Here is an 8,573-nt window from a genome sequence, read left to right on the forward strand (position 1 = left end):
GAATTATCCAGCGAAGCGGTTCCAGTTCCATGGTGTTACACACGTACGTTCGCGAAATAGTACATTCACCGGACACAGTCCAAAGGAGCGATCAAAACTGTTGCGTCTTGTCGGCCGGCGGTGTCGGTCGTGTTTGGCGGCGGGAGCAGCTGCGTCGCGTTCCACGTGGCTCTCCCCCCTTCCCCCGGGTTTCCCCTACTGCTGAGCCGCGTTCTCTTCCCCTCTCTGCGGCTCTAATGCAGCGCCGAGAGCCGACACCAAACTCACCCCCCTTTCCGTGCATCGCCCTCTCTTCCTACCCTGGTTTCCATTCGCTGACATCTTCCGGCTTTGGTGTCCCCCCTCTTGGAAAGCAATCACGAGATGCATACAGGGCTAGAAGTAAACAGCTCTGCTTGTGAAAGTACAAGCAAGGGTGGAAAAAGGCAAGCACATTCCCTAACGAAAAAAAAATATGCTGGATTATGCTGGCAGCCAATACGTTTTTTCCGCGGAAGCTCCCATGTCGAGCACGGTTTCTACGCGCGCAGATAATGGAAACGGCCGCATTTTTACTGGCAGCGACGGCGTTGTCCCCAGTGGCGCAATTGGTTAGCGCACGGTACTTATACGACAGTGCTCGTGAGCCATGCCGGGGTTGTGAGTTCGAGCCTCACCTGGGGAATGTGCTTTTTTTTTTTTTCGCTGTTGCAGTGGAAGGACAGTAACCTGGTGATTGTAGCAGATACGTTTTCTCACGCGGTTTAAAACCAGGTTGTTAAATCTTCCCTAGTGCGTTCCAAATGAGCGCCTGACCTATACCTAAACTCAAAAAAGCACCAAAGTGAGTCAGTACGGTGTTAGCATGTTATGGCATTGCCTCCTGTATTTTTTCATTGCCAAACGCACCAGCCCCGAGCGGCCAACCAAGCCCTTGCCTGCTACTCGTGCCACTCTCCCCCAATTGCTAGTCCTTCCCAGTGATTTAATCCAGTGACCGGTCACTGTTGGAGCTACGGGTGGTGTAAAGTGGCAACGTACGCATAATGTGCCCTACCGTGGCGCTTAGTTTTCTATCGCGGACCAGAGTGTCGCTACTTCGGTGGTCTCGAGCATAGGTTGCCTTGGCAACCAGGCACAAGCCGCTCTCGAATTCCCGTACGGTCATGTTGAGCGCGGTTACTCTCTCTCGGCCCTATACCTAACGGATATGTGGCCGAAACAGGCCTCCCTATCACGCCAATGTGAAGCGGGGCGATGCGTTTGAATCGAAAAAATGCAGGAGGCGATCGTTGTGGGCTCGTTGGTCTTAAGATGTTATCTTAAGGGTGTAAAAGGCCCGGAGTTTAAAACGTTGACATGGCCATGATAATAGATCATAAGGACGGCGGTTGCTGCATTAAAGGCGCCAGAAACAACAAAACCATGCTCCTTTCTCTTGCGAGGGCAACGAGTTGTTCGCACGCGGACATATTGCATGTAACATATGTTATAAAAAAGTATTCTGGATTCATTTTCCATTAGTGGATCTTAACGAATGCGTGAGCATCTCGTTCCTCACCCTCGCAAGGTTGAAACTCGGCCCGATGCGCACGCCTTTCTCCGGCTTGAGGAGTCCGCAATGCGGCGTTTCTCGAACATACATCGTTTACTAAACCGTGCCAACCATGCTTGGCACTCTGTCTCAGTGGTAACGTTTACTTGCCTCGGCGGCGGCATTGGCTGCGTGTGACTTCTTTAGCGGCTTACCAGTATGGGCCTTAATTCCGTCGCCGTCTTTTCTATTTATTCCTCATTTTCCGTCCGCACGGACTGCAGGCTCGAATCCACAACGCGGACAAACCGTGGCGGGAGCCGCATAACCCGTCGAGGTGGCAGCTGCTGGCACTTCGACTGGTCGTCGCCGTGGCAACGTCGCCATCGTTGCGAATGCAGCTGTGTGAAGGCAGCTGGGTCGTTCAGCGTTTTTATATCGCTCCCTCTGTCGACAGAGCGACGCCAAAATGCACAGAGCGTCGAGAAAATATTTATAACCTGCCCCATATATTGCTCACGCAATAAAAGTAAAACAGTCGTTGAAAGAAGCGATAACGAACCTAAAGAAAAATTCACTGGACTAAGAAAACCTTTCCGTTTTCAAGGAGAGTGAGCAGCTGTTTTCTTGATGCTTCCCTCATTAAGTCCCCAAACCAAACCCATTTAGGTGCTTAAAAACACACACGTCCACATTAATTCTTAAACACATCAGAGGTAGCAAGCTCTGACATTGACAGCCCTCTACTGTGGTTTAGATAAGGGCTTCTCTTTATTTGAGTAAATACAAGTAAAATAAACTATTAACGAATGTATTTTACAAAAAAAATTATGCTGTTAAACTTCAGTTGTCTTCGGCCCCAACTGCTTTGCATAATCACCTTCAACAACTTTGATTAGACACGTACTATTTTTATTGTTTTACCGTAATTTCACTCATTCACGCAGCCATAAAATACGGGCTAGACGTGTTGTAAATGCAAAATTTTAAAATTATAAATCACTCTCACCACAACATGACGTGTAATTTATCCGAAGTCACATAAATATCTAGCAAAATACCAAGACATAGCTTGCTTATCACAGCCCTGGGCTGTTCATTTTACATTATAGATTCCTGAACCGTGTGACATGTTTAACATTTGCAAGGTAATTGTTTGGATTTTATAACATGTTTTGCACAATCTCTTAAAAGTTCTTTGAGCAGGTTTACTTTTGAACTATTCATTTTGTATTTGTGGCAAATGCTTTCTGCTAACATACTTTAATTTTTGTATTATATTTTTGCACCATCTAAAGGGCTATGTATCAAGCCCATTTGTTCTTATTTGCCAATTTACTGGCTCATAATGTGTTCACATGACTAATTAATCTGTTTAAAAGCAGCTTTAAGAGTGGGACAGCCTACGGAAGTCTTCGTCATTTTTGTGAAAGTAAAGGTCAATGGGAGGGGCCTCTGTCCTGCAGTGGACCTAAATAGGCTGGTGGTGGTGCTGCTGCCGCTAATGAGGATGATGATGAAAAGGAACAATGCAGCGTGTTTTCGTTACTGCTGGGTAAGATACGCGGCATACGCCAACCCGTGTGCAAACGCGCGTTGATTCCCTTTTAAAGCAAAGCTTTCTACGCCTACCAGCCAACGGTTCTTTCGTGGCGTGCGGGACAAGAAACTCCCAACGTGGCTGCGGAGGGAAGGACGGTTTTCACTCACGGAGCACAGTGTAGATGGCGCGGCGAATTTACCCAGCGTCCCCCGCGCGCTCACGCCGGCGGGCGCATCGGATCGGCCCGGCTTTGTCGTCTGCTTCAGCGACGCGTTTGTTTTGGGCCTGTTTGGGCGCAGCTTCGCGTCCATGGCGCGCTTCCTTCGCACGGCTTGATTAAATTGTTCGACAGCACCTCCTGGGTAACCCGGACACGACGAAATTAAGTGGTCGTACGACAAAGATACGTTAAAGATTGGTTTGCAGGGCGGGAAAACAAAATGTAGAGACCACATACAGACATCTTGCCTCTAAACAAACACTACCTTTTGCCCACTGCTTGCCACGAATGGGACTTCTTTTTCTAAATTGGTGAATACCGATTCGGTTGTGTTTTAACAGCTATTAAAAAAGGCGAAAGGAGCACCTGGTTCTGATACATAGGGATTATAAAAGTGCCCTCAGCTTTCTCGCAATTCGCAAACTTACTAAACTGACTAGTTTAAATCGCTATAAATGGGAATCACTAAGCTCACATGCGGAATTGTTTCGATGTCCGCATTTGTGTCGCGCGGTGATGTAGCCCCGAGCTAGCACGTCGGGATGGCTAGGTTCCGCTGTCTCACGCTTCGAATGACGCTCCTCGCCGTTTTCTTTCTGCCGACGCACGTCCGGGCCACAGCGGTGGCTTCCGCCGCTCTAGCCCGGCCGTGGCCGACGCTTCTGCGTTCGGGACGCCGCCCCTGTGAATTCTAGGTAACCGCAGGCAGAATCTCTGGTTTCACTTTTTGTAGAGCCACTGGTGTGAATTCAAGTGACGTCGCATGGGCAATTGTTGTGGGTGTCGTTTACAGCTTTGCTTTCCAACCACCTTCACAACGTGGATTGGAGCTAATTTTTTTTTTCTTGTGTGGTTACCATATTAAACGGTATCCATTCCACCAGCAGCCGTTAGAAGTATGTAAACAGAGAAACTTCTCCCGGAAGTGGGCAGTGGTACGATGCCCGCCGGAAAACTGGGAGATGAGTTCCTACCGTGGGTAGGGCTACTTTCGTGTTTTCAGCGTTTGATAAGTTTTCTTTTCTCGTCATTTTGTTACCTTACTTTTGACCCCCCCCCCCCCCCCCCCCCCCCACACACACACACACACGCGCTCGCATTTTTTTCCCCTCCAATTTCAAAGTGAACTTTTCGGCGTTCAAGACCGTTAGTCGCACCTGCCTGAGCTGGGTGGCCCTGTTGTATAGGTTACTTTTGGCTATGGTGGCTAGAAGGGGGAGGTGGCGTCAGCGCCCATGCGCCACCGCAGGGAAAGCGATTCGTCGTTTCATGACACGGCCGCGGTAGCCGGGATGGCGCTCCGGCCAGCACTTCGATGCCTGTCGAGAGCGAAGCGAGGGGGTTGGCGTTGTGCGTGCCTAGGCAGGTTCGCTCCGTTTGAGATGCGCTTTTTGTTCTGTCGTTTGTCGCGCATGTATTTCTTTGTGCCTTACAGGCTGAGTTCGTCACGTTTTGTGTGACAAGTATGCCGCACAATCCTATTTCCTGTCACTGAGTGCGGTGATCTAAAGTTCAATGAGCTCAAAACGGAAAGCGTCGCAGACGCACTGCTTCGCGCCCGGCTGTTCTTCGGGCTACGTCTCTGCGAGGAAGTCTGGTCGGCAAGTGTCGTTGTTTTCTGTGCCCAAAGACCCTGAACGCTTCAAAGCCTGGCAGCGAGCAGTTCCACGTGCGGACAAACCACTGGAAGCAACCTCAGTACTTTGTGAGCTGCATTTCGACGAACAGTACCTCGTGCGGTTTTTCACCCACACTATCAACGGTGAGACAGTGCAAATTCCTCGTGACCGACCTAAGCTTACGGATAATGCAATCCCTACCGTTTATCCGAACGTCCCTGCGTATTTGTCGAAGAAACCGCCCCAGAAAAGAACGTCCAGGACGTCTACGGGGGGCTTACCTGCAAAGATTCCGCGGTGTGAAGGAAGCGCCTCTGTGCACGACAACGCTGCCGACTCCCATGAAGACGGAAGCGCTTCTCCAACCGCGCCTGATATCGCGAGTTGTCAACCACCAAGCGCCTATTGGGCGAAGCACAGGATCGCTGGGGCGGACAATGTTACCGCATTCACAGTTTGTGCCATGAATAACGGTAACCTTGCCTTCGAAAAAGTCGTTCTCTTCACTGCAAACGAGTGCAGCGTTCAAGCGAAAGTTTCAGTTCAAGCCACGCTAGTGAAGAACGTACAGGTGAGTAACACTGCAATGGCTCAAGAGCTGCTTGCGGAAGCGGATTCTCTGATACCGTGCAAAGGATTTGGCGAGAAGGGTGAGTTCGCTCCTAACCCCAAACGCCAAGAAAAGACCTGTGGTGGGAGGACTTTCAGCATGTCTTGCCCCGGAGTGGCACAAGAACCAGGCATAGCCTGCCCACAATGTAGATACCTAAGGAAGCTACTGCTCAACCAGGCCTCCTACAAGCGAAGAAAGGCACATGCTTCCACCCGGCCCCTTTCATACAAGCTGAAGATTCGGAGCATGCAACTGAAGAGGACCAAATCGAAAATTCTGAAAGTGAAGTCTAACATCGACAAACTAAAAAGGAAAAAAGCAAACGAAGATTCCTCGGTGTTTGTGGATGCCATCAAATCCCTGCCCGCAAAACAGCAGCAGCAGGTAAGAGCATGCCTAGCAGCGGCAAAGCGCAAAAGCACCAAAGGAATGAAATATGACTCTGAATGGGTGCTCGAGTGTGCAGTTATGTGCATGAAGAGTCCACGGCTCTATGAGCACATAAGAAAGCATAAGGTCATGGTTCTTCCATCACGTACATGTCTTCGGCGCTACCTGAAGAAGTACAGAAGTGGCTTTGGCCTCAGCAGCAAAGTTTTTGCGGCTGTAAAGGAAAAAACAAAGTCGATGGACCCGTTTCAGTGCCACGGTGGCCTGCTGATCGATGAGATGAAGCTGTCGGAAAACTTGAGTCTTGCTTCGGATGGCAGCATTGAAGGCTTCGTTGACCTCGGGAAATTCACACCTGAAACCGAGCGCTCACTTACATGTGATCATGGACTGCTGGTGATGTTCCAGCCCTTCAGTGGGAAGTGGCATCAGATTATTGGTGTATTTGCCTCACATAGCAATGTTAAAGCAGAGACTCTAGCCAAAATAATCCTTGAGTCTGTCATACTGTGTGAGAATGCTGGGCTCCACGTGGATTTCGTAACGTGTGACGGAGCTTCATGGAATCGGAGCATGTGGTATTCATTCGGTGTGGTTGGAACGAAGGAAAAAACTGTGTGCAGAAGGAAGCACCCCAGTGACCCCGAACGTTTCCTTTATTTTGTGTCAGACTTCCCGCACCTCGTCAAATGCGTGAGAACAGCTTTGTTCGCACAGGCTTTGAGCTTCCAGAAGGGCACGCTGATGTTGACGGTATAGACTTTGCCCGAAACTCTGATGCAAGTCATAGCACCACGCTCAAGGCAATGTCACACGTCAGTAAGTCCGTGGTTCGGCCTACTGGTTTTGAGGCTATGAGGGTCAACTACGCATTTTTGCTGTTCAGTGATGAAGTCCTCCGTGGCCTTTTTCTCTACAGAGAAGATATTCAAGAAAAACATGGAGACCAATCTCCCACTGTCAACTTTGTAGAAAGGATGCGAAAGCTTATTGAGGCCATGACTTCTATGTGTAGTTCAGGTGCACTCAGGCCCGGCAATGCCCACAAAGCCTGCATTGAAAGTTTTTTGGCTTACTTGGACCTGTGGGAAAAAAAGTCGGAAAATAAAGGGTCAGTTGGCTTCCTTAGCCAAAGCACCGCAGAAGGAATTCGCGTCACGCTCTCAAGCACCCTACTCCTTCTGGAGTACGTGACAACGAAACTGAAATACAAGTACCTCATGACAAGCCGGCTGTCCCAAGACCCGATGGAAAGGGTCTTTGGGATTGTTAGGCAAATGTCTGGGTCTAATGATCACCCGTCGCCCAGCCAGTTTCTCATTTCCATTAATACGCTGAGCTTCCAAAATCTTGCCAAGTCACCGTCGCATGCCAATGTGTCTTCAGGAGTGCTAAGGAACCTGATTGACACCGAGAGTGCAGTGGGCACCACGTCTCATAGGAGGATTGATGAACTGCTAGACATCGGGAACCTCTCTGAAGCACATGAAGTCCTCAGCGGGTGTGGGCTTGACCACACTGACATGGTAGTGGAAGCCAGTGACTCAAGGCTCATCTATTACATCGGCGGCTATGTGGCAAGGAAAAGCATCGCAACCACAAAGTGCACAGACTGCTGTGCACAGCTCCTGCGACGGAACGATGGGTCACCGCCAGCCGCAGCATGCCTCACCAATGCAGTGAACAGGGGCGGCCTGCTACATCCATCAGACAAGCTGAATGACCTGGTGACTTCGCTTGAGAACGCATTCACACGTTGCTTCAGCATCAAGGAGGTCAAAAGTGACAGTATCCTGGACTTAGTCTCATTTTTACAGTTGGCTAAGTTGACCCTCGTTGGCTGCCCTGACCACAACACGGAACTCACAAACAAGGTCATCAAATTCTACGTCCTCACCAGGCTGCATTTTCTTGTGAAAACTCAGAATGCCAGCCGAGGTGACAAGCGTAAGAAGATGAAGATGTTAAAATTAAGAAGAGTGCTGTGAATTGAGTGAATTAGTTGCTTTTCCTCACTCTACTTTGGATGCAGCCTTTGTACGAGTTTGTGTAAATATGTTAAAAAGTGATCACCGTATTTTAAAATGTATGAACATGACTTTTTTTGTCGTAGAGGTGATTGGGTGGTACTCAAATGCAAACGTTTTTTCATTGTATTTGTGCATTTTTAAAGGAAATGAAGCGCTTTTACTTTTTCCCCTAATTGCAGACGTCATGTTTTTATTCTGCTTTCAGTAAAATGTGTTCTAAATTTGCAAAAAAAAAAAACTTTGTACTTGAAAGCTGAACAGTCTTTCTTTTACTAGTTAAAGTGAAGTGCTGCAGTCGCAGATACAGACGCTTTCTGTTTACGTGCAGTTATTGATTTCTTGTCAGTTGTTCGGATTGGAAAAAATAAATTATGGTTTTTGTGCTTTGTGTAGTCATGCAAACAGTGGGTATGGTCTCTTCCTTGTATTTTATCTAAACTAACGTCGAGTGCAAAATGGAAAGTGTGGAGTAGAGCATGGAAGTCGGAAGCGAGGGATGAGTGCCGTTCGGGATTGCATCGGTCATGCGTATCGGAATAGAACACTTCGAGGTGCTCAATTAGAGTTCCGAAGTCTATGCCACTTAAGGCCACTTGCGTGCTTTGTAAAATTTGACTTGCGCGTGCGGCGAACTTCGGATTTGCG

The 8,573-nt window shown here is 48.7% G+C and overlaps 1 non-coding gene across 1 annotated transcript; it reads left to right on the forward strand.

The window, feature by feature from the left end:
- Positions 1–572: 572 nt before the first annotated feature.
- On the forward strand, positions 573–664 carry Trnai-uau (transfer RNA isoleucine (anticodon UAU)). The gene is given in 2 exon segments: positions 573–610; positions 629–664. It is a non-coding gene; the product is annotated as a tRNA-Ile (tRNA).
- Positions 665–8,573: the final 7,909 nt, after the last annotated feature.

This window comes from Haemaphysalis longicornis, unplaced genomic scaffold, assembly GCF_048455015.1.
Source record: "Haemaphysalis longicornis isolate Haplotype H1 unplaced genomic scaffold, Haemaphysalis longicornis Haplotype H1 scaffold_1, whole genome shotgun sequence".
Classification (NCBI taxonomy): domain Eukaryota; kingdom Metazoa; phylum Arthropoda; class Arachnida; order Ixodida; family Ixodidae; genus Haemaphysalis; species Haemaphysalis longicornis.